Source organism: Papio anubis, chromosome 6, assembly GCF_008728515.1.
Source record: "Papio anubis isolate 15944 chromosome 6, Panubis1.0, whole genome shotgun sequence".
NCBI classification, from domain to species: domain Eukaryota; kingdom Metazoa; phylum Chordata; class Mammalia; order Primates; family Cercopithecidae; genus Papio; species Papio anubis.
In genome coordinates this window covers 149,790,331-149,815,815 of record NC_044981.1, presented here as the reverse complement: position 1 = coordinate 149,815,815, position 25,485 = coordinate 149,790,331, and the positions used below count along the sequence as shown (strand labels likewise).

Below are 25,485 nucleotides of genomic sequence, written 5' to 3'. Positions count from 1 at the left end.
ATAAGGCATGACCTTTGCTCTCAGGAAGCTCACAAAACAGCGGGAATGACAGACGTATATGTTAATGATATTGCATAATGGGATAGAGTTATAACCAAGCTAGCTAAAACACTCTATGAAGCACAGATAAGGAGACTTCATCTGTGAGTCACAAAGGAAGTTGTGACCCTGACCACAGCCAAGAAATACGTCTTTAGTTATCATGTTGTCTATCTTTTAGTTTGCCTTTCTAGATCTCCTCCCTACCTTTCTCCACCCTGTTCTTGCCCCATGAAGCTGACCTCTAAGGACTGGACCAACTGGCTCTTTTGCCCTCTTGGCAAGAGATAAGAGGATTAGAGGAAGAGATTAAGCCATTTGTTCCCCTCTACTTCCCTGCCTAGTTTCCATGGACTGGTGGCATCTTTCTACCAAAGGCTATAGATCTTGTCAGAGCCCTTTCCACACAGCTCCCGTCTCCAGATTCCCAGTCCCACTCTTCCCTTCCCCTTTTCAGCCTAGGAGAAATAATGGTCCCTTGTTGGCTTCCTACACTCTGCCCACACCTAAATAGAAAAATGACCCTTTATTAAACTCTCTTCAGTTATCCAGTTTGAAAATTGTGTCTGCTTCTTGCCAGAACTCTGACTACGGCAGTAATCCTCTAGGAATTTAAGGTATTCAACAATTTCAGTGTTACTCATGGAGAATCCAGTTTGGGAGTGCAGAACTAGGGTCTCACCAGTCACCGAGCAAACCCATTACAAATGTCCTCAAAAGATACCCCTCCTAATAATTCCAGTCCTTACCCAGGAGAGCCACTTGACTCTAGAACAGGCCCTACCTCATCAATCCTGCCATAGGCAAGTTGAAGTAACAACAGAGTTCAGGACATGCTACACCAAAATATGGCACCCTAGCATGTGAGGAAACAGCAGAAGTAGGATATGGGAAGAATTCCACTTGTACCTTTTCCCCTGAAGTAGGCCATAAAACATCCCCTGAAAATAGGTCATAAAACTCTCATTCCAGAGGAGTCCTCTGTATTACTGGAAAAAGGAATGTCACAGAGATATCAAGAAGCATTGGGACAAAGAGGCCTTCTTAATTTCCCCCCAGTTTACTACCATTAGATCATACTCTTTTGTTCTCTAATCATTTCTCTCTGTATGACTGTCCATAAAAATATAGTTTTCCCTGTTTCTTTGGGTCTTTATTTCTGAAGGCTACCATGTCACATAAAATTTGTATTAAATAAATATATATGCTTTTCTCTTGTTAATCTGTCTTTTGTTATGGGGTCTCAGCCATAACCTTGTGATGGGTGAGGAAAAACTACTACATTTTTTTCCTACACTAACACCCACCATTCTGCAGTGAAGTCAGGGAGTAGACAGAATTCTAAGAGACCTCCAAGCTTCCCAGCCCCTGACACACACATTTTTCCCAGTAATTTAATCCATGCCAATCTAATTGCTGCTATGAAAGAATTTTGGAGATGTGACTAGGGTCCCAAATAAGCTGTCTTTAAATTAGAACTATTATCTGGTGAGCCTGATATAATCTCATGAGCATTTAGAAGCCAGAGTTTTCTCCAGCTGATTGAAGGAGTGAAAGTCAGAAGTATATGCTCTGGCTGACCGGGAAGACCAGCAGGCATCCATACTGTGAACTGCCTATGGAGGCCACATAGTAAGGAACTGAGGGTGGGCTCTGGGAGCTGAGAGAGGTCCTTGGCCAACAACCAGCAAGAAAACAGGACCTCAGTCCTACAACTACACAGAAATGGATATGTCCAACAATCACTGATCTTAGCAGAGGACTCCAGTACTCAAATGAGAACCACAGCCCGAGCTGACTCCTTCATTCAGCCTGCTGAGACCCTGAGCAGAGAATTTGGCTATGTCATGCCAAGATTCTACCCAACAGAAACTATAAGATAATAAATTTGTGGTATTTTATAGCTACTAAGCTTGCAATAAATTGTCAAGCAGCAATAGGGAACTAATACAGGCAACAGGGTAGCTTTGCTTTGTTTTTGGGAAATGAATTAACTTAAACACACCTTTATTCAGAAAAAATAAAACATGTTCCTCTCAATGAAAACACTTGGATATATTAATATATTATCCATTTATTTGTCTTATTGTAGAGTACTTAGTGTACTGCATGATATTGAAAGAATCTAACAAATAGTTGCTGAATGAAATATATATAGGAATCATTTGGCATTTTCTTCATTCCTCAGATTACTAAATTCTAAAGCATCTATTATTTACTAGGCCCTGTGAATGACTGGATTACTCATTCTCATATCCACTGTCTTTCACTGGAAGAGGGTTATGCTTTCCCGTACCTTTGAAGAAAGGCTTGGCATGTGATTTACAGCAGCTAACAGTAAGCAGAAGCAATATGATCACCACCATGCAGAAGCCTTAAGAGTCCTTTTGTGCTTTGCCCCGCATTTTCCCTGCTGTCATCACTAGCATGTTTCCAGGTAGGGGATGCTCTACCTGAGGTTTTGGGCCACAGTGATGCAGAGCAGAGCCCCAGTCAATCCACAACTGTGATGCAGTGTGACCAAGAAACAAACCTTTGCTGTTCCAAGGCATTGAGACATTGGGGTATTTTGGCACTATGGCATAATCTAGCCCATGTTAACTGATACAAACTCCAATAATACTGATGTCTTCAAGAGTTATTAAGAAGTATATGATCTCAGGCTGGGGGCAGTGGCTCACGCTTATAATCCCAGCACTTTGGGAGGCCGAGGCAAGCAGATCATGAGGTCTGGAGTTCGAGACCAGGCTGTCCAATATGGTGAAACCTCATCTTTACCAAAAATACAAAAATTAGCTGGGCATGGTGGTAGGCACCTGTAATCCCAGCTGCTCGGGAGGCTGAGGCAGAAGAATCACTTGAACTCGGGAGGTGGGGGTTTCAGTGAGCCGAGATCGTGCCACTGCATTCCAGCCTAGGTGACAGAGCTAGACTCTGTCCCTCCCACCAAAAAAGTATATGATCCCACTTATATGTAGAATCTTAAAAAGTCTAATACATAGAAGCAGAGAGCAGGGCAGTGGTTACCAGGGGCAAGGAGGTGAGAAAAAAAGGAGAAATGTTGATCAAAGGGGAGGGTTCTTGGACCTCTGAAGATTCACTGAAAAATCAACTCACAAAAGGTAAATTGGAGAAAAGGCGTACAAATTTATTTAATGTGTATACATGGGAGCCTTCAGAATGAAGAGCCAAAAATACAAGAAAAATTGTCAATTTGTATGCTTAGGTTAAACAAAGTATGAACAGCAGTGTAGAAATATAGTTGGACAAAAAGTTATGATCAAATGTTAATTAGATCCTTTTCTCTTGTGGGAAAACGCAGAAGGGCCTGTTTGTTTAGATTCTTCTTGATCTCTCTTGAGTGTACATTCCTTCCTTTTTGGAGGTGGGGCAGGACTCTCTCTGGAATGGATGTCTTATGACCTCAACAAAATCGATAAAATAATCTCTTTATGGCCAGTTTTTACACAGAAAGGTGGAGGAAGGTTGAGTAATATTTTTAGGTTTCATGGCTGTCTTGGGGGGAAAAAAAAGAGATTCTGGTTTCTGTGACCTGCATGGGGGACAAGGGAGATGCTAGTTTCTATGGCTAGCCTTGGAGGAGAATGGGACTGAGACAGTGGGCAGAAGGTCGGAGAAAAACTTTTGCTTCTGAGGCTTTCATTTTGGGGTATTGTTTTGTGGCCCTAACACCCTGTAGTACTAGGTCAGGAGGCTGATCTTATTTTATGAAATATGGACCAATTGACATCTTAACATCAAAGACCTCATAATCTTGCTTTTCTCATTCAGTCTTTTAATACAATTCAATACAGACATCCTGGTTTCTTTACATTGCCCTCAAAACTTCCACCTGAGTTCATTTATTTAATTTGTTTCTCTCATCTGGGATACCCTTCATCTTTCTCCTTCATTTTTTCAAAGCCTTTTTCCCAACCTCAAGTCCCTTGCATGTAACCCCCAGAGACTTTCTCTGCTCTGAATGCTCTGTGGTTGAATTGACAACTGCAGTCACAAAGCACAGAGTTATCTGCATCTACAACGTGCCAAGAGCTAGGGCTTGAAATAATGGCAGGACAATCCTTGCAAGGCTTCCCATGCTATCAGGGAGAATGAGATGGATATTTAAGAAAATAAGTATCAATATATTCCATCAGCATATGCCACCTTGTCTCTATCCACAAAGCACTGTGACATGACAGAGTGGTCTATGTCACTCATTTGACACTTAGTATTTGTAAAAATACATACATGATGTCTTCCAACAAACACTGAGGTGTTAGTTGAGATGTGGTGATATAAAAAAGCCTCTCTTCAATAATATACAAGCTTGGTGAGGTCACACCGCTCTGTGACCCTTCTAGTTCCAAGATCAGTACATCACACACGGCCCCATGTCACAATGAAGAGTGCAGACTCTGGAGGCAGAAGTCCTCCGTCTGAATATAGCTGAGCCACACAGCCACTTACTATGTGTGTGTTCTCAAGCAAATTTCTCTGTGCCTGCGTTTTCTTATCTGTAAAATGGGGCAATAAATTTACCTACCTCATAGAGAATTCGAGAAAATCGAATGAGATAATGTAAGTAAAGCACTTTGCACACTGTTTGGCACATGGCAAGTCAATAAATGTTAAGATATTTTTGTATTATCTCAACATATCTAATGCAAGTGACTGGCAGTCCAATGATACAGTTTCACCGCCTCTAAGGAGTTAGGGGCGCAGCTGTAAGTAACACTTTCTGCATGATGGATCCTCTTTGAGTTAAGTAAAATAAAATAGAAATTTCATGCCTAAAATCTCGTCTTAAATATTATATTTTTAAAAGCTTCATTCCCTGTTGCCCGAGGGACCTATTGCAGGATTCGGGTATAAGCTATCCCCACTCTGACCAGTGGGCTAGAAACTTTCAACTGGACACATCTTCAGTCTTGGCTCTGCTGGCGTGAGCAAGGCAGGGTTAGGGACAGGACAACCACACATCCTGATCCACCCAAGACCCTTACAGGTTAGGCTTGCTGTCCCAGTGGAACAAGCACTTCCACTTGTTTCTTAGACAAGTCTTGGTTTGGACAATAAATTACTCAGCCACCCTAGTTATAGAGTCTGCTCTTCTGTCCCCCATCAAAGAGCAGAGTGTAAAAGGGCTGAGTTTAAACCCAGCTTTGACACTGCTGCTCGTTAGCCACAGGTCTGCGGGCAATTGCTGAATTTGGCTGATTGGTAAATATCTTAGTCCATTCAGGCTGCCCCCAAAAACCACCATAGACTGAGTGACTTATAAAAAACAGAAACTTATTTCTGATAGTTTTGGAAACTAGGAAGCCCAAAATCAACACGCCAGCAGATTCAGGGATGGTGAGGGTCCACTTTCTGGTTTACAGATGACATCTTCCAGCCATGTCCTCACATAGTGGAAGAGGAAAGGCTTTCTGGAGCCTCTTTCATGAGGGCACTAATCCCATTCATGGGACCTCTGCCCTAATGGCCTAATCACCTCCCAAAGGTCCCACTGCCTAATACCGTAACATTGGTGATCAGATTTCAACATATGCATTTTGGGAAGACACAAAAATTCAGACCATAGCAGTAAACTTTGCTCATTAGTAAAACGAAAATAATGGTACCTACCTACCTCACATGGCTATGAAAATCACATAAATACACAAGTAGATGTCCATATATGTGAATTATTTTGCCTTTCCTCGCTACCCTGCATGCATGAACAGAAAGCAGTCCCAAAGGTGCCTGCTTTTGAAGTTACACTACATCAGCGGGGCGCCTGCTTTTGAGGTTAGGTTGCAGCTGCAGGGCGCCTGCTTTTGAGGTTAGGCTGCATCTGCAGAACGCCAGCACTGCCGGTGCAAGGTACGCGTGTTTCCCCAGGCAGCGGGGAGGGACAAGGCCTTCCTAGGGCTGTGTCCCAGAGCGCTCAGGGGAAAGAGAGAGACCCTATGGCTCCTGATTACAGGCTTTAGCTGTAATCATTCAATTACACCCTTTTATGTTCTATTTTACTGCATCTGAAAGAGGCAGGGATATCTGGATATCTAATAGCTACATTTACTGGGAGGTGAGCTACTAAAAATAGTCCCACAATCTGTGGGCGGGTGTCCAGGAAATGCTTGACTTGTTAGAGCAAACTGCAAAGAGTCTGTTAATCAAGCCTTTCATCTGAATCACTTGCCCAAGCTGCTTGCCCAGGGCTGGAGGCTTAGCGCTTGCTCATAGCAAGTGAGATAGTATAGCAGAATCTTAAAGGAATATAGGCAATTAAAGGGGATTTGATGATAAATACTGAAACATGTAGGGGGATTGTACAGGAGTGACTTTAAGCCATTTTAAAGTATCACATCACTAAAACTACCAGGACCAAATGTAATTCATTATTTTAAGTCTCTCTGGATGAGATTTTCTCTAGAATTCCAAGTCTTTAATAATGATAATGTGTTTTCATTTGTGGATCCTCTCATACCTCAAGTTGGAGAGGCAGAGGGCCCATGCCCTTTTTAAAAATCAAAAGTAAATACGATGAAGTCTTTTAACTTCACGGATGGATGCTACTGACCATATTTCAGAATATTTAACATAGAAGATATTCCAGTTTTCTTACAATTCTTACAAAGGGCAGAGACAAAGCCTGATTAGAATGAATTTGCGTTGTCAGAATTTTTGAGTCTGGCATTTTCCTTGAGTTTAAGTGCTATAGCAATAAATTCTGAATATAGTTTGATGCCACTAGTTTTTCTAACTTGAAGTCAATTATTAAAAGGTCAAAAATTATTAATATATTTTAAGGAAGAATACTGTGGAAATGAAAATACAACACACACATAATAAGCACCTTTTTTTTAAAAAAAAAGTACTTAGCATTAAAAAATAAATGATAAAAATACAAAATTGAATTACTAATTTATTTTGAACTTTAATAAAATAAATTAAAATACAATACCATTTGAAATTAAGGGCAATTAATCATCTGCTAGAAACAAAAAAAAAATTAAGGTTTTTTAAAAAAATTAATTGAACCGTTAATTCAGGGTGCACTTTAAGACATCTTGTAAAGAATTTTTCATGCTCCATCTTTGACAAAACAAATGGTGGATTTAGGTAAAGGGATACAAATGGCAGTAAATCCATAACAAATGTTTCATCAGGAGGAAATAAACACCTTTACATGTAGTAGACAACACTGTTTTGAAGAGGGAATTGATTCCACCTTATACTTCAGTTTTGTTTCAAATTGTTTATTTCTGTTAAGAGATAGGGGGGAGGTCCCGACAAAAATCTTTCAATCAGCTGTTAATGAGTCACTTGTGGTCAGGTTCACAGACAACAGACTTTTTATTGACTGAGCTGGGTCAGGTTTCCAGACTTTTCCTACCCTTTTTCATACCATGAAGACAAAACAAGGCAGACGAGGCGTGCTGTGGGGCTGCCCGTCATCTCAAGTTTTTGAAATAGGGGCAGCCATCGAGAAAGTTGCTTCAAGGGTTGGATCTTTTTCCGGGTTTGCTATGAACACTGTGATATTCTGGTTCAATCTTTGTATGTTCAGGGCACAGCATTCTCTTTCTGCAAGTGATGTCATATTTGGAGGCATAGTTGTAAGTGAACAGGGCCAAGCCCAGGACTGTTCTGTCTTTGTATCAGTTCTGCCCTCAGTAGCCATGTGGCATTAGCCATGTCTTTCAACCTTCATATCTGTCAAATGATCGGTGATCAGGCCTCTTCTCAGGTCCCTTCCTACTAATTACTGATTCTATCTATATTTCCTGTTGTTTATAATCAATATATAATGTGTGTGTGTGTGTGTGTGTGTGTGTAGTTTAGGTTAGAGAATTACTCATATATTGGTAAAAATTAAGAGCTATATTATTTATAATAACGCAGTTTCAAAATTCAAAACCAACTTTTTACTTGATTCTTGGTCTTGTGCTAGTTTAAAAAAATCACCTTTTACCAGGGTTTTTGAGGCTCCAGTCTTAATTTTTATCACAAAGAAAGTGGTAATTTGTTAGACCAAATAACAGAAAATAGTAAAAATAGTTTAAAAAAAATGTGAGGAGAAACAAAAGGCAGACCAGGGTCAAGAAAGTCATTTTTTTTCTTAAGCAACATCATGATATGTGGTAAATTAGGAAGTGTGTTCATACACACTGTGTATTTGTGTATATGTAGAAAAGGAAGTGGTGGGTTGCTAAAGGAGAGTTGAAAAGATGATTAAAGGTCAGATGTGAACCATTTGGCTGTGGTTTTTATGTACTTTTTACATTTATTGCTCCTCCATAAAAGTAAAATGTGACTAGTTAAATAAGTGTTGCTAAAACAGGATATTGAAGTTGTAATAATGGGAAAGCATTGCAAAGAAGCCTTAGAAAAATTCAAGTCATTTCACATATTAATTTCTTAAAATTGATTTTTTTCTTTCATGTTTTTAAGAAAAAATTCACTTATAAATAATTAGGACTTCTACATTTAGAGCCTATATATATAGTGGCTTAAAAAAAAATCAGTTTGAAATAGAAAACTGTCCTCATATCCTTCGGTATGCAGAAGCATTGCTTTGGAAGGGAAATCTGCGGCTGAGCATGCTGTGATTTTAGTTTTATGTTTTAAGTTATTGTAATAAAATACCAGACACTGATATTCACACAGTTTAAAAAAATCAACCTAAGACCTTTGCTCACATCTGTCATACCTCCTCTCCTGGGGAAAGACAACGTGGCAGGGCCTTGCTTCAAGAGTCCAGAGAACTGGCTTCTTGTTCCTGGTCTACCACTTACTGAGCTGCTGCAAATTTGATCCTTTCTTAGTCTTCCTGGTTTCTAATTACCATGTCTGTAAAACAGGAATAAACAAACTTCACTAAAAACAGGGGACCTGATCAAATGTCTCTTGACTTCACTTAGGATCCAGTGAATGTGTCAACTCATGACTAAAAATGCACTGAAAGGGGGGAAAAAAAAGAAAAGCAAACCACTCCTGGCATTCTCTGAAGCAGTCAGCAGAGATTCCACTCTCTCACTCTCACTTTCCACCACATTCTGCTCCCTGTTTCTCCCCTATTCTCTCACCATCCCTGCCTAATTTACTGGGCTTATCAGCTAACACCAGTGGTCTACTGGCTGTGTCCTCCTGCCCCTCAACTCCCTCTCTCATACACCACTCACTCTTCCTGAAAACAGTTGAGATCATCATGTCCCTATCTCAAATCTTATGTTAGAAAATTCAGAATTGGTCTGCCACTGAAAGCCCTCCATAGTCCAGCTACAGTTTTCCTTTTTAGATCTACAGCTCTTCATTCACTGACCCACAGAAATTATTGACTTCAAACAAATGATATTATTAATTTGGCCTGGAATTACAGTGATCATATCCTGTTGCAGAATTTTTTCCCAAACCATCTCTCTGTCCCTCACATGCAATGAATTGGAGAGATTATCTTAGTTGGAGAGAACGTCTCCAACTAAGATCATCTCAGCTATGCTTTAATTTCAGGTTCAAATCCTGCCACTGCTAAAGGTTCTCTTTCTCTCCTTCCTCTGAACTTCATTAATTAATCATGTCTTTATTATTCATCTGGCTTTTTGCACTTACTCTTTTTGTTAATAGTTTTACTGCCCATAGACTCATGTTTCTTTCCCCAACTGGTCTATAAAGTCCTTGAAGGATGGACCCTAGGCTTGTCTTTCCCTGTCTCCTGCACATGTCGGCTATAGGACTTCCTGAGTAACATAAAAACAAAGATAAAAATGTGTCTATGTTATGCTTACATTTAAAATGAAATTGCCCATTACTATGAGTATTCCTTATTCCTTGACTAGAACTGTCATCACATGAACTATATACTCACTTGGTAAAGTGTGAAATGTATAGAAAACAGAACATGCTTGCATTATTTATTCTTAAATGTCAACAGCCTTTCAAGTTCTTACATTTGAAAAGATCAATGGCAAATGATAAGCAAAATTATTAAAGTGTTTTTTCAATATCTTTTAAATACATAAAATAGAATTCTAATATTTAGTCACAGCATTTATTACAATTACTTTCAGTACCAAAAATTGAACACCTTCCCCTTATCTTATTTTGCCTTGGAACCAGTGTTCCAGAAAAAAAAAAAAAAAGATAATGATATAATCATAGCCAAAATATTCTTCCTGGTGATTCAGAATTAAAATGTACTACTTGCAATCTTTTATATCACTAACACCCGGAAAAGCATAAGACAAAGCCTAAGTGGTTTTAAGAATGACATTATTCAGATATGATTATTGTTGGAAATGGTCACAACTTGAGCTAATTGAAAACTGTAAGGGCTAGTTTTCATATTACCTTAATTTTCCCCATAATAAAGGGAAAGTCCTATTTCAAAGAAGTCTAAAGGTCTCTTATATTATAGAAATTAGGTTGCATGCCTAGATCATGCTTTGCTATAATTCACCTTGTTTTTACATTATGTTTTATGACCTTCAAGGGGAAAAATAGAAAACTGTAATGAGAAACTAGAGAGGTTGAAAATGTAGGTGATTTTCCTGGCTTGTTCTCCAGTGATTTTCTGGTTGTGTACCTAAGGCCTTTAAAACTATCTAATGGAGAACATTGTCTTTATCTGAGGCTTCTTGCTAAAGAAACCACAGGGAGGGCTCCTCAGCCTCCCTTGGTGTCCCTAGCTGGAATTATCATTCTTTCTTTAAACCCAGCAGTGCTTATGCCTCTCAAAATCCCATCTTAGAGATGGGCAATGAAGATGCCTGTGGAATTCTCCCTCCTATATTAATTTAAAAAGCACGTTTGCCAGATTTTCTTTAGGCTTCTTAATCATTATTGCTTTTGCATTAAAATTTCTTAATGAGCTTCCACTTCATTTGTCTTTTGACACCGTCAAGTTCTGCTCCTTTGAGGCCTAAAGCTGTGCTTGGAAATTTCCCAGCAGGTGCATCTTGAGCCCAGGTTGGCAGACAGCACCTGTGGAAAAGTCTTTCGAGCCAAGTGCCAAGAGGAACTTAGAAATTCCACATCTCAGCCCTGAAGGTACATGCGCTGGCATGGAGTGCTGGAAATGTTAGGGGCTCTCATGAAGAAGGACTGACTTCTGTGTAGAGAGATAATCCTTAAATACAGCTACCTAACATCATGCTAATTCCTCTCTTCTGATGTCACTGTCTGGAAATATCCTCAAGTCATCTTCTATGTTCCTTAAATCTCTTAAGGAGGAGGCAGGAAGTTCTTCAGACCAATTATATAAGTTTTGGTTTAAAAGCTTGATTTTCTAGGGAGTAGTTATGAACACAAAACATGTATTTCATATTTAAGAGGCATTTGCTCTAGATAAGTTTTTGGAAACCATTTAATTTAGGCCGAAATCACTTTCAGACTTTGCCATGAAGAGTCCCATTGGTGTTTGTTTAGTGATTTCCATGTGTAAATGTGGCTGTTCTGTTAGTTGTCTTCATCCTGTAATCTGCCTGGATGAGTCACTCTTAATAAGTGGCTCTCCAATGATCCGCTCCACAGTTTTCACAGTGGTTTCACAGGCCCTAAAAATGACCCCATAGGAAAAGAAGACTCTGTATGAGCTACCTCCCCCAACTGAGGAATTCACAGAACCTGTTAGCTTATTAAAGTTTTGACAATTTCAGCGGTGCAGAAATGTGATTGGCTTTCTGTAACAGTGCTTCCAAACTTATTTGGCCATGAAACTGAAAATGTGGATTCTGATTTTCATCCAGAAAAACTGATATTTCTCAGAACACAATTTGGTAAATGCTGGGTTAAGCATCTTGCCTATAAAAAAAAAAAAAAAAAAAAAGAAAGAAAAAGAAAGACGTGAAGTTTTTTTTCAACACAAAATATAACAAATAAACAACTATTCTATTTTTATCCTACAATCATTTTCCATTGTCTAACCACAGGTTTCTCACTATTGTTTCAGATGGTGTGATCTCAGGTACTCTAAGTATACGCGGTTCATTTTAGTCCAGTTTTGAGGAATATGTGTTTAAAATGTGGCTTTAAAAAATGTGTCTGGGGACTGGGTACAGTGGCTCATGCCTGTAATCCCAGCACTTTGGGAGGTCTAGGCAGGCAGATCATGAGATCAGGAGATCGAGACCATCCTGGCTAACATGGTGAAACACCGTCTCTACTAAAAATACAAAAAAATTAGCCGAGTGTGGTGGTGGGTGCCTGTAGTCCCAGGGAGGCAGAGCTTGCAGTGAGTCGAGATAGCACCACTGCACTCCAGCCTGGGTGACAGAGTGAGACTCTGCCTCAAAAAAAAAAAAAAAAAAAAAAAATGTGTCTGGGGATTCCATATGCTGTCTGGAACTGAGAAGGGAAGCAAACAACTTGGGCTTCCACATACACACATGCATAATCTGTCTCATTTCAGCTTTTTGCTACACTGATAGTGGGGCAACGGGACAGATAGCTAGGATAAGTTTCTTAAGCATCAGTGGAATTTCTAATGAGATGATTGAAACTACACGCTATTAAATATTTAAAGCTTAAAAAATGATTAGAAAATAGGATCATCTACACAAAAACTGTGAAGGTGGGATTTCTAATTTTAAAAGACAATCAAAAGGAAAAACTCCAGGCTCAGTGGTACTTTCTTCATTAATGTATTCTGGAATAATAATAACGTCTAGTTATATAAGGCATAGGACAGAAAGCACACAATGCTAATGATCCGAGTGCCTCAAAAACACTAAATGAAAGGTGGAAACTCTCCTCTGAAGGGACTGCAGAAGACAGAGAAGAAGAAGGAGCTGAGTGGTCCCCAGATCCATGATCTTGTAGGTTCACCAGTGTCAACCTATGCCAGAAAATGATGGGTCGTTCCTCTGCAATGTAGCAATGACCCTAAAATCCCCTGGTCTATTTGAATTCTCAATAAACTTATCTCTTTTATAGCCAGTTACTTTTTCAACACTAAGGTTTTATTTTCAGAGGGTAAACTGTGGAGGAGTCAGAGAAAAACCACAGGATACATTTTTTTAAAATCATAGTTTACACGCTACCTTATCCCAAAACTGTATTGCCCCTCTAGTTGCCCACGAGCCTACTATGAACCTGGACCGAAGCATGGGTTCCCGAAATCAGGCCTTATTTATTTGCTTTGCAAGGAGAAATAATGGTGAAGTTTGGCTTGTGAGTTTCATTTCTTTCTTCCCTCCTTGCACTTACTGACATTTTGTTATGTGGATATTCCTGACACCCAGACTGCTTTCTCAGGTGATCACAATCCAACCATTAGCCTAATTGTCATGCCAGGATAGTGTCTGATGCCCCACAGAGTGCAGCAACAGAAAGAAGTGCAGGGCCAAAGGGAGCAGAACCGAAACACAGAGAAAGGGCATCTGGGGAGTCTTGGGTAAGAAAAAGCCTAGAAACCGCTGATTTGATTTGGGTCACGCCCATGGTATATAACAAGGAGGGAATACGTTTTAAATAATACAAACAAATCTCATAACTTAAAAAAAGAGAAAGGCCATAAATGAGATAGACTTTTCTTTAAGCCCTATTTCACATGAACTTAAGAAATAAAAAGGATGGAGCCTCATGGAAAGGGATGGCCCACATAAGTGGGTGGAGTATTATACCCTTCAGTGCTTACCATGACTGCCTGAGGAAGCAGGAAAGTGGCTTGCTTGGAACTGCAGAAAGTCAGATTCTTCCATAAATATGAGAGACAGGCCTGGGGTCTCAAGTCTGCAAGGTAGCAATGTGGGTTAAAATACGAAGCAAAAGTCTAGATTTATACAGAGTAGTAAAATGTAATAGTTAGAATGGTCAATATTTATTTGGTGCTTTACATTTTAAAAATATCCTCCACCTTCATTGCCTCATTTGATCCTCGGAACCCCACCATGAGGCGGGTTCTATACGAAATTCATTCAAAATTGTCTAGGGGAATCTTTCCTTTAAATATCCTAAACCATTTCTATTAGATTCACTTGAATTGTAGCCCCAAGTCAAGCATTATAACACCAATCTCTAGGAGCTAGTTTGATTCTCATACCTGAAACTCCCATAGGAAACCTTTGTCAGACTCTATGTCCCAATTTTGCATTCATAAAATCTTTTCTCATTTCACAGTTGAGAGTATGAGAGCCCAGAGACATCAGACTTTTTGCCCAAAATAACGTGCCCTGAAATACAGACAGAGGTCTTTTGATTCTGGAGCTATCTTTTGTCCCTTGTACCATGCTTTCTCTTATGGCACGCCTGCAGATTCTGTTTGGGTGTAGTGGAAGTTCCTGGTACAAGGCCTTACTCTCTGAGAGTAACCACAGAATATGTGCTGAATTAGTTAAAATGAAGTAAAGCTTTCAGCAGTTTCTCAGGGCCCTACTTGAGTCATCTGTAAGGTCAGAAATGAGGCACTCCTACATGGCCTGAGTCTATGGGCCTGAAATGGAGTTCAGCAGGCACTTAAAACACCACCTGGTGAGAAAAGTAAGAATTTCCTTAAATTTTGAACTAAATGTTCCCTGGCTTATGGTATCATGATGCAGACATGGTTAGGCTAACAATTAAAGTAATAACCCAAATTTGCCCTCCCCACATATATCCCAGTGAAGCCTCTGTAAAGTCTCCCCAGGACATTTCTGGGAGTCTGAGGAGCTGTCTTAGGTGTACCCCTTCAATGGCTGTGAGCTCTAAGGCTTTCCTTCTTCACCAACACACCAGTCTGCCACCACCGCTCATAGAGCCTTCAGTGCCACCTGAAACAGAGCTTGACGCACCCAACACTTCCAGCCATAGTGTACTAGGGCACACTGTCCTCCCCACAGAGGCAAGGAGATCATTCTGCTCCACACTGTCACACTGAGTCACTGCAGATCCCTTTATCCCTGCCTCTCATGATCTCACAGAGACCTTCCAGCTTTTCCTGTCTCACCCCAATGCCTTCGTTCATGTACCCTAGACAACAGGGAGGTTGAGGAAACACATCACCACATGAAAACTCCAATGTGAAAATCTCTACCGTCCCGTTAAGCAAGGCTGGTGGCCCACCAACTTCTCAACCTCATTAGACAAACCCAGATGTGTCTCAGTGTTCTCTAGGCCCAGGCTGGACCCTCCCTCCTGGATCCTCAAACAGTTGCAAATGCAGTGGCTGAGGCTAAAGTTCTCTCACTCTCTGAGCCACAGATTGCTAATTGGGGTATCCATTCCCTTGTTGCTCCACTTTAAGCCTGACCTTGATATTCATCTTACCCACAATTCTCTGAAAATGTTGAGCACTGTGCTGTAAGTTATTCTCTGCCCCAGGTAGGAACTTCCTCCAGAGAGGGACCTGCCCTTCATCACAGGGCTCTAAACTGCTCCAGGCCCCACTCTCAACCAGTACTTCCAAAATTTGGAGTGCATTCAGAGACATGTTAAAGGACAATTAAATACTTAAAGTACTGAGAATATTGGAGGAAAACGAAAGGCTCTGGGGTCACTGGCAGCATCCTACAAGAGAAGGAACATGAGTTTTATAATCAGAGAGACCTACATTTAAATCCCAGATTTATCTTAACAGTTGTGTGACCATGAGCATTTACTTTGCTTTTCTGAGTTCCAGTTTTCTCACCTCTGAGATGAAAATTAAATGTACTTTATTGATTCCCCATATTGCCTAATATCTAATGAGAGATATTAGAAACAATGGGAATTTTTTATGTGTGTATAACAGAAGCCCATTTATTCTTGCTCATGATTAAAGGAACATTGACTTTAGAAGTTTGGAAAATAGGGGAACTAAAATTCTTGCATTATAGAAATAACAGAGAAAATGCTCTACCCTCCACCCAAACATAAGCCTATCACTATGTGGGAACCCCTGAACTGAAATATCTCTCAGGGTCTCAAAATACAGAAATGTTAAGATTGGTCAAATCAACTGTCCTACACCAAATAGTTCCTCCCCTCCACCTTCTAGTAGCTTCAACACGTGAATCCATGTGAAAATATAGAATGATCTTGCATTTTAGGATAATGTTTAACAATTTTAAGATTAGCAAATAAATTCAATTTCAGATTAGCAAGCAAAGTTTTAAATTAAGCATAGGCCAAGCACAGGGGCTCATGCCTGTAATCCTAGCACTTTGGAAGACTGAGGCGGGCGGATCACTAGGTAAGGAGTTCAAGACCTCTACTAAAAATAAAAATAAAAAAATTAGCCAGGCATGGTTGTGCACTCCCATAATCCCAGCTACTAGGGAGGCAGAGGCAGGAGAATCACTTGAATCCAGGAGGCAGAGGTTGCAATGAGCTGAGATCATGCCACCACACTCCAGCCTGGGTGACAGAGCAAGACTCCATTTCAAATAAAATAAAATAAAATAAAATAAAAATTAACAAGCATTTCTTTCTGTATTCTGAATTTAAGTCTACCTTATTTTTACCACTATAAGACAGAGGAAAAAAGACTATACATGTGTATGTATGTGTGTACGTATGTTATGCATACATGTGTGTACATATATACATACATGCATATATATATATACACACACAGATACATATGTAATACACATACGTGTGCGTGTACATAGGTGTGTGTCCTGGTAGCCACAGTTTATATTAAAAAAGAAAGGAAATTCCATTATAGTTGATCAGTACTTTTCTTGAGCTTTCCTTTGAAGTAAATGGCTTTGTTGTACAAACTTACTTTTTGATTTATTCACAAGGTACACCTTGTATATGAAAGAGCATACAAAAGAAAAGAAACTCAAAAATGAAACAATATTCTTACTATAGGAATAAAATTTTACTTGAATTATTTTTATATTATTTTATAATTATATATTGAACAAATAAAAATATAAATTAAATATTTTATATTTTATATTTGCTTGAATTATTATTGTATTATATGTAAAAAAATATAACAAATTATATTATAGGGAAGGAATAATATTGGAAACTGGAAAATTGTCCTGAGTTGTGATAAGTTAATAAGATGCACATTGGCGGTCATCTTAAGATGCTGCCTGCTGTTAGAATAAATGAGTTAGACATCCCTCAGAGGCCTCCAGCACTTCTCCACCCTTTACCCTGGGAGGATCAGCTGCAGCGACGTGCCAGGAGAAACACACACTGAACGTGCTCCGAAGTTCCCTCTGTACACTAACCACTTTACTATTTAGGGGTCATAGACCTCTTCAAGCTAGGATAAATATGCCAGGTATAAATAAATATGATTTAAGATATACATGGCATTGATTCTACTCCAAACTCATAAATTTTATATATTTTTTTTCTCTCCATAAAGGAGAGACTAACCAGTTTCAGACATAGGTTTTAAGGAAGAAGTGAGGTTTTCTTTTCTAAAGGTCTTCAACACTATTGTGATTATGATATAAATTTTAAACTGAAAATTGAAAGAATTCATAATTCATAAAATGCCCATGGCATTTCCAGGAACACTTTTAAATTGCTGCGGTATAAGTTGAATATGTATTTACGCATTTCTCAGGGGACTATTCTCCCTTGTTAACTAGATTGAGAAACGACAATAAAGTATTCAGCTGCCTAGTGAAGTCCTTCTGATAAAGAATTCAGCTATAACAGCTACTCGACCAGCAAATGTCTTATTCAGGGACAACTTTAGAAACTCTTAGCCCACAAATCATTGATAAAAATTTATCTACTAAAGAATTGCAAATGAATGAAAATGGAAACATCTCAAATTTGTCTAAATAATCAAAGATGAGGGTTTCATTGTCTTTTTCAGTGGAGAAGCTTTTATTAACCAACTCCCTTTGTTCAGCATTTACTTTGCATTCTCTCAAGTCATGAGATTTCTCTTTTGGAAATGTTATTAGTTTAGACCAAAAGAGTCCTGGTAGTGCTGCTTGAAGATTTCATAACCATCTGAAAGAGCCCATGTAGCTTTGAAAGGCAGCTCTTAGAAGAGGGCTGGGCATCTTACTAAAGAGCTGTGAAGAAAGGCCCACAGCACCTTCCAAAAACTTGCCTGATAAACCGTAGTAAATCAGGACTCAATGCACAATTATGTTGATCTTAGGTGATACCAAGAGCACAAATACTGAAAATCACCAGACAACCTCAAAATATTGCTTGAATAATTGGTTTTGAGTTTCTCTCTTTCCAAGATTTTCTTAGAGCTGCTAAACATTCTAATAAAATAAAAGTAAAATAATAAAATAATCCAAGTGTTTAAGTTGAGCTTCTCTTCATGTCTGAATTACTAAAAGGAAAAAGAGGACCACGTATGTTAAAAGGAGAATAAAGGAACTAGATAATCTGTATCTGAAATCAAGCTATGAATAATTTGAAAAAGATGAAGGTAAAACTGAACATAGGACCAGGAATGATGTTTTTTTTTTCTTATACAAATCCTAATATTCAATGATGTAAAAACACCGTATCCTGTAGTTCATTATTTTAAAATTTAAAGTCTGTGTTAGTTAATTGTTGCTAATTGAATGGAGGTCAACTTTTGATCTCACAGTACTTTGTGGAAAAAAAAAAAAAAGATAAATATGTAGTTCCAGTATATTCACAAAACCATTCATTCCAGCCTCCCTACAACTCCTGTGGTTTTACATATTTTGGTAAATGTGAGTGAACACTTCCCTAATCACTTTTACTCACAGTCATCGCTCTGTGCTTCTGAAGCCATCAGTTCTGAAGTCATTAGTTCTGAAGTTATCCTTTATTTGACACTTTGCACACATTGTTACTCTGTAATTTTTCTTACAAATTGTTTCTGTCAGGGCACAGTGGCTCACGCCTGTAATACCAATACTTTGGGAGGCCAAGCCAAGACAGGCAGGTCACTTAAGGTCAGGAGTTCGAGACCATCCTGGCAAACATGGTGAAACTCTATCTCTACTAAAAATACAAATATCAGCCAGGTGTGGTGGCACGTGCCTGTAATCCCAAGAAACTGAGAGGCTGAGGCAGGAGAATCTCTGGAATTCGGGAGGCGGAGGTTGCAGTGAGCCTCTGAGATCCCACCACCACCCTCCCCCATGGATGACAGGGTGAGACCCCATCTCAAAACAAAACAAAACAAAACAAAAACATTGTTTCATTTTCCTTGTGTGTGTGTGTGTGTGTGTGTGTGTATATACATACATATATATATATAATGCTTTCCTAAATATCATTCAAGCTTTTCAAGATCAAAAGTAGAGTCTTGTTATATCCCAAGCACATAGACCTAAGTGTCTTTCAAAGGCTAGGGTTCCATATGTGTGGAACAGAGAAAATAAAGGTCATTTCTCAAGGGAATCCCATTTCAGAGCTCCTGAAACAACATTGGCCTACAAAGATGCTCTCAGGTGAGCCCGAGTAAGAGAGCGCAGTAGACTCTGAATGTTAACCTTAAACTTATTGTTTTGTTTTCTACTTCTAATGCATTACTTCTAATATCATTTCCCAGGCCACAGTACCTAGCAAAGTCAAATGAGAAAGTAGGCTCAGACATCCCTGCATCGTCTTTTTGGCCACTTTCCACGTTCTCTGGTGTCTGGTGATACGTGGATTAGACGGGTAAGGAAACTGAGGGTATATTTTATGCTTTTCTTTTCTTCTCTCACCCCATTATCAGTTTTCATATTAATAAGGTTCTCATGTGCTTCTCACCAAAGGAAGAGTTCAGGAATGGAACTGGAAATATGCAAATGAATTCATTTCTTCAGCCATCCACGGATTGTGGAGTCCTCCTGTGTATTAGGTAGAGTTCCAGGCATTAGGATTGCAAAAAGGAACATAGCAAACAAGGTTCCTGCTCCCATGAATCTTCCATTCTAGCAGGGAGTGGCTGACATGGCAGAAAACAAAAAATAAGCGAGCACAAAAAATGAACGAGCGATAGTGCTTAATAACCATACATGTTCCAAATAAAAGAAAACAGAACGATGTAGTAAAAATAAGGGGCGTTGATGTGTTTGCTAACTTAGGCAAACAGGCCTGGTAAGACCTTGCTGAGAAATAAACACGTAGATGGACGTCAGACTGATGCGCGGGAGCCAGCCCCAGGGGTTCATGGAGCAGAGAATACGCTGCTGAAGAAAGGGAAAATGTCTTACTGAGCTTTGGATATAAAGAACAGAGAGAAAACCCATGTAGCTGTAACATGCTGAGCAATGGGCAGAGTGTATGGGATGAAGTCAAAGAAGACAAGCCAGGGGATGCAAGGCCTCATTCCCTTGGAAATAATTTGGGATTTTATCCTAAGTATGGTAGAAATCCAGTGGAGGGTATAGCACAGATGTGACATACATATAGATTTAACTTTTTAGAGATCACTCTGGCTGCTATGTGGAAATGATCTGGGTTGAGACAGGGACCAGTGTGGAAACTGGAATGTGGCATCCCAGCAGTCAACTGGGCTTGAGCTAAAGTGAACATCGAGATAAAGAAGAGTTGGTGATTTCAGAATACGTTTTGCAGGTGATGCTGGAGAATGGAAGACAGAGTAAATGGCAAAAGGAATCAAGGATAGCTTTTGAGGTTTGCACTGAGCAACTGGTATTGAAATGGGGAAGAAACAGACTTGGGAGAGGTAGAGGTAGAAAACTGTGTGGCTGTGCCAAGTTTCAGGTGATTGTTACACTTCTGAGCAAAAATTTCAAATCCAGAGTCAGTTCAGAGACTGATAAAATGATTTCAATGATCAGCGTTTTCATCTTTGGGACAATAGTCCTGGAGGGGACAGAACTAAACCATGTTCCCTTCCTTGAGGAGCCAACAGAATGTTGGAGAGACAGACGTGACCACAGCTAAATGTTACAGGCCACATTTTCTGGCAATTGCTCTACTAGGCCCCAAGGAAAACACTTTGGGAACATTAAAAGGAAGTTATTTACTTTGATTCATGTTGCCTTTAATATCCCACTGCTAAGTTGTTTTGCTCTGTTCATCCTTAAAACGTCTCTACCTTCAGCTTTGATTCTTTTGGGCCAGAGTCTGTAACTGTTCCAGGTTCATCATTTTGAAAAGGTCACTAGAAGAAATTGAAATTATTTTTCCATGACTAATTCTTCAGGGTCACCAACATGCAGTTGAGTCAAAACTGTCTGTGACAGGGTTGTTGGATCGAGCTTCTTCCATGGACCTCCAGATTTTATGTTTTAGAGGCTTTCAAATACTTTTAGGTCAAATACTAAAGCACAGCCTTAAATAAATTGTAGGAGCTTTTACCACAACCTTAATACTATTCTGTTTAAAGTGTAAGTGTCTAGGACCATACAATCTTTGGTGCCTAAATTCTTAAAGCACCCTACAGCTCCAGATGCAACATTTTTGTACAAATTTCTTTGTTCAATGAATGCTTTACAAGTATTCAAAAAAGTGAGAGGTGGTGAAACAAAATACAAAAAATAAAGTTTATCTTAATGCAAAACAATTTTCAATTCCTCATGCTTTTCTTAACATAAGGTTTAACTGTGCCTTGATATATGCAATGATAGCCATTACAGACTCTGAAGTCAAGAGTCTAAAAACTCACTGGTAAAAATTTACATCACAGGCCGGGTGCGATTGGCTCACACCTGTAATCCCAGCACTTTGGGAGGCTGAGGTGGGCGGATCACAAGGTCAGGAGATGGAGACCATCCTGGCCAACCTGGTAAAACCCCATGTCTACTAAAAATACAAAAATTAACTGGGCATGGTGGCGCGTGCCTGTAATCCCAGCTACTCAGGAGGCTGAGGTGGGAGAATCGCTTGAACCAGGGAGTCGGAGGTTGCAATGAGATGAGGTCATGCCATTGCACTCCAGTCTGGTGACAGAGCGAGACACCGTCTCAAAAAAAAAAAAAAAATTTACATCATTAGTGAACAGGTTTTAGAAAGAATTACAACAGGATACTGAGCAAATACACACACACACACACAAACACACCCATGCAATGTAAACACACATCAAACTGTGAATGGTACTTACTTATAAATAATAAGTCTAAAATAACATGTCTGATTGGTAGATAAATAAGTATAGATTCCAATCAAAAATAATTTTTCAAGTATTTTTTTTTTCCGTAGAAAACTGAGTTTTGCTAAGGCTCAGTGTGATTTCCAAACCCCCTGCCAGCCCCGGTCTTGGGTTCTGCCTCATCTCAGGGGTCATCCTTTATTAGAGCATCCTAGGATGTCAGGCCTAGAAAGAACCTCAGAGATTGATTATCCAAGTTGGCCACCACGTCCACCCATATGCATGTACTTACTCCACTCACACTCTTCATTCTCCTAGGAGCTGTTGCTGTGGTTCATTGGGTGAATCTGCCTCCAGGATGTGCTTCCTCGGGGGACTGCCCTCAGGGCAGCCAAGGGAAATCCAATCCACAGGACGCCATCCTCTGCCCCAGCCTCATCCTGTGAAAGAATGCGGCTCTGCCACTGGGGAGCTGCAGGATGATATGAAGTTCTGAAGGGCAAATATGGCCAACTGTTTTCTCAGCCTCTACCAAAACAAGCCTCCACTCTTCATTTATTTCTCAGAATCTGGAAGTCAGCTCAAGAAACAGAGGCATCTGCTCCCATTTAAAAACAATTTAGAGTATTAGATTCAGCTTTTTTTTTCAAGGAGCTTTAAATTTGGGAGAAAAGCCTTTGTTTAATCACATCAAGTCTGTGTCACAGGCTGAAAAATGCCAGGAAATTCCAAGCTAAAGGCAGATACTTCATCTATAACTCATGCCACAGGACTTTTTTTTTTTACTATTATTCTTTCATATGCTTGCAAAGGCTGAAGCATCAGAAAAACTGATTTTTTTTTTTTTTTGGTCTTGTCAGTTCATGTCATAATCTTGAAATTACTCTCTCTCTCTTTTTTTATTTAATAAGAATATGAGATTATACTGATCCTGTTCTCCTATTTCTTGTTAGTGCTGAACAAGCACTTCTGGCTCTCACAACTCAAATTCCTGCCATGTTGCTCTGTGCCTTAGTATGTTTGGCTATGAAGTAAAGCATCTTGACCTATCATCTATCTTTAAAGTCTGAGAAAGAAATTATTTTAGCATTCCTGTTCTTAGCGCATATATATAAATCTGTGATCAATGGCACATCTGCAGCTCTGAAGTTAGCACAAAACTATGAAGAACAAAAAGAGCAGAAGGGATGGAGTGGGGTAGGGTAGGGCTGGGTGGAGGGGGCAGTAAAAATCAACAAAACCCACCAGCAGAAGAGTATTAAATCTCCTGCTTTATGCCCAACCACGGGTTCTGGATTTTATAAATGGGATGAAGAATGTATGTAACTCCAAAAATATGTAAGTCTCCTTTAAATGTGGAAAGTGTTCATTTTTCAATCTAAGTGCCCTGAATTTCTGTTGCTTTTAGAGTTGTGTGGTACATAATAAAAATATGGAGCCTGCCCCAGACATAGCACAGTTCACGTTTTCAGGGATTTGAAAGCTTGATCACTCCAACTGTCTGTGAATAAAAGGGAAAAAATGAAGCATTAACACCAGGCATAGCCTTTTCTGATTATGATCATCAGTCATTATAACAGAAGAACAAAGCATGCTAGAGAACAGTGTCAGGAAGATGGCTTTAGTGAAATAAAGAATGCTCCGTAACAAATTAAATGTTAAGATCAGTTTCCAATCAATTAGTAAGTACTTATGAAGGACCAACCAACTAACTACATGTTTCATTTACTCTAAATAGAAACCATAAGATCTGCTTTCAATGAGCTTTCAACCTAGTTTCAGTATGACAGTATAGAATATAGAATATAAGGGGCCGGGCGCGGTGGCTCAAGCCTGTAATCCCAGCACTTTGGGAGGCCGAGACGGGCGGATCACGAGGTCAGGAGATCGAGACCATCCTGGCTAACACGGTGAAACCCCGTCTCTACTAAAAAATACAAAAAATAGCCGGGCGAGGTGGCGGGCGCCTGTAGTCCCAGCTACTCGGGAGGCTGAGGCCGGAGAATGGCGTGAACCCGGGAGGCGGAGCTTGCAGTGAGCTGAGATCCGGCCACTGCACTCCAGCCTGGGCTACAGAGCGAGACTCCGTCTCAAAAAAAAAAAAAAAAAAAAGAATATAGAATATAAGGTACAGGATAGTGCATATGTAGCCACCGGGACGTAGAATCCATGTATAGGAACCGTTCACAAAAACACCACAATCACTCCTGCAATAGTGTATCTGTGACTTCCATGGTACAGGCTTGGTTTTAAATCTCACTTTAACTCACTCTTTCAACAGTATTTACTGTGTGCCCTGCTGCATGTCGGTTTCTGTGGTGCACCCAGTTGATGCAGCAGTGGAAGTGAAATAGCTACAATCCCTCCCCTCACTGAGCTTTACAGGATAGCACATGACACATATGTGAACAATCACACAAGTTTACAATCCCAAATTGTTATACCAATATGAGGTCATCAAGACAGTACTGTCTACCGAGGACCCAATTTAGACGGGAGGCTCAGGCAAGGCATCTGTAAGACGGAAGCCAGGGAGAATATCATCAGGCCTGCTGGATAGTCACAGGGCACAGGAGTGATAAGAGGCAAAGAAAATGATTTGCAGGCCAAAAAAAAAAAAAAAAAAGTGCAACACTTTGGATTGAAATAATCTTGACCATGTAGCAACCTGCTTGAGGCCCAATATTCTCATTGGGGGTGGTGAATATATCAATACTTCCCACAGATTTATATTAGAACATAAATAACAACTAATATCTTTACTGATACAGCAGAATATCCTGGGAAAAATTACTGAAATTATACCAAAGCCATTCAATGCCTACTGAGGAGCATCACAGACATAATAGGGGAAAACAGATAAAATATTTAATAAGGAAGAAACAATCCTAAAAAGTAAAGAAAAGACATGATGTCTGCAGTGGGAGATAATTAACAGCGGGGCCCATAGGGGTCAGCACTTTTTTTTTTTTTTTTAGGTTCAATAAGTACTGGATTTATGAGGCAGTGCGTTCAAAAGTTCATATAACTAAATACACAAACTGGTTTGTTTGTTTTGGATCGTCCAGTGTCTGAGAGTGAATTATTCATTCAAGCATTAATAAATTAAAATTTTTCAATTTGGCAGTTGAGAAAATTTACTTAAGGGAACAAAAGAGATATCTACCAAGTTTGGACTGGCTTATGCATTTTTTAAAGCTGGCTCAAGTCTTGAAGAGTAAAAGAAAGTTGAAGTTATTTATTAATGTTAGTCTTTTACTCTACTGATTTAGTGTACATGTAAAAACAAATCCTGAGATTGGTTGGAACTAAAACACGAAGGCAGCAAGAGTATACCCGCATTTTATCTAACCCAGTTATAACACTGATTGTGATAGGTGAGAGAATCTGCTATAAGAAGAAAACCAATGCAGTTCTCCTTTATCATGGAATAACTTTTAATGACACCCCCATCCCTTTAAAAATGTCACTTCTGCATCTTTTTTCCCTGGCTTAAATATCCTTTTAAAAAATTATCTTCTGAAATATGTTTTGGT

General features: G+C 39.5%; 1 long non-coding RNA gene across 6 annotated transcripts in view; it reads right to left on the bottom strand.

Moving 5' to 3' along the window:
- Positions 1-25,485, bottom strand: part of LOC101025963 — an 85,097-nt gene that overhangs the window by 6,140 nt on the left and 53,472 nt on the right. Inside the window, exons 2-4 of one of the 6 annotated variants that reach the window (XR_002521810.2) lie at positions 22,242-23,450; positions 13,664-13,758; positions 8,741-11,829 (exon numbers count right to left, since the gene is read on the bottom strand). This is a non-coding gene — a long non-coding RNA (uncharacterized LOC101025963). The other 5 variants (XR_002521811.2, XR_002521812.2, XR_004184440.1 and 2 more) reach the window with 5 other exon arrangements.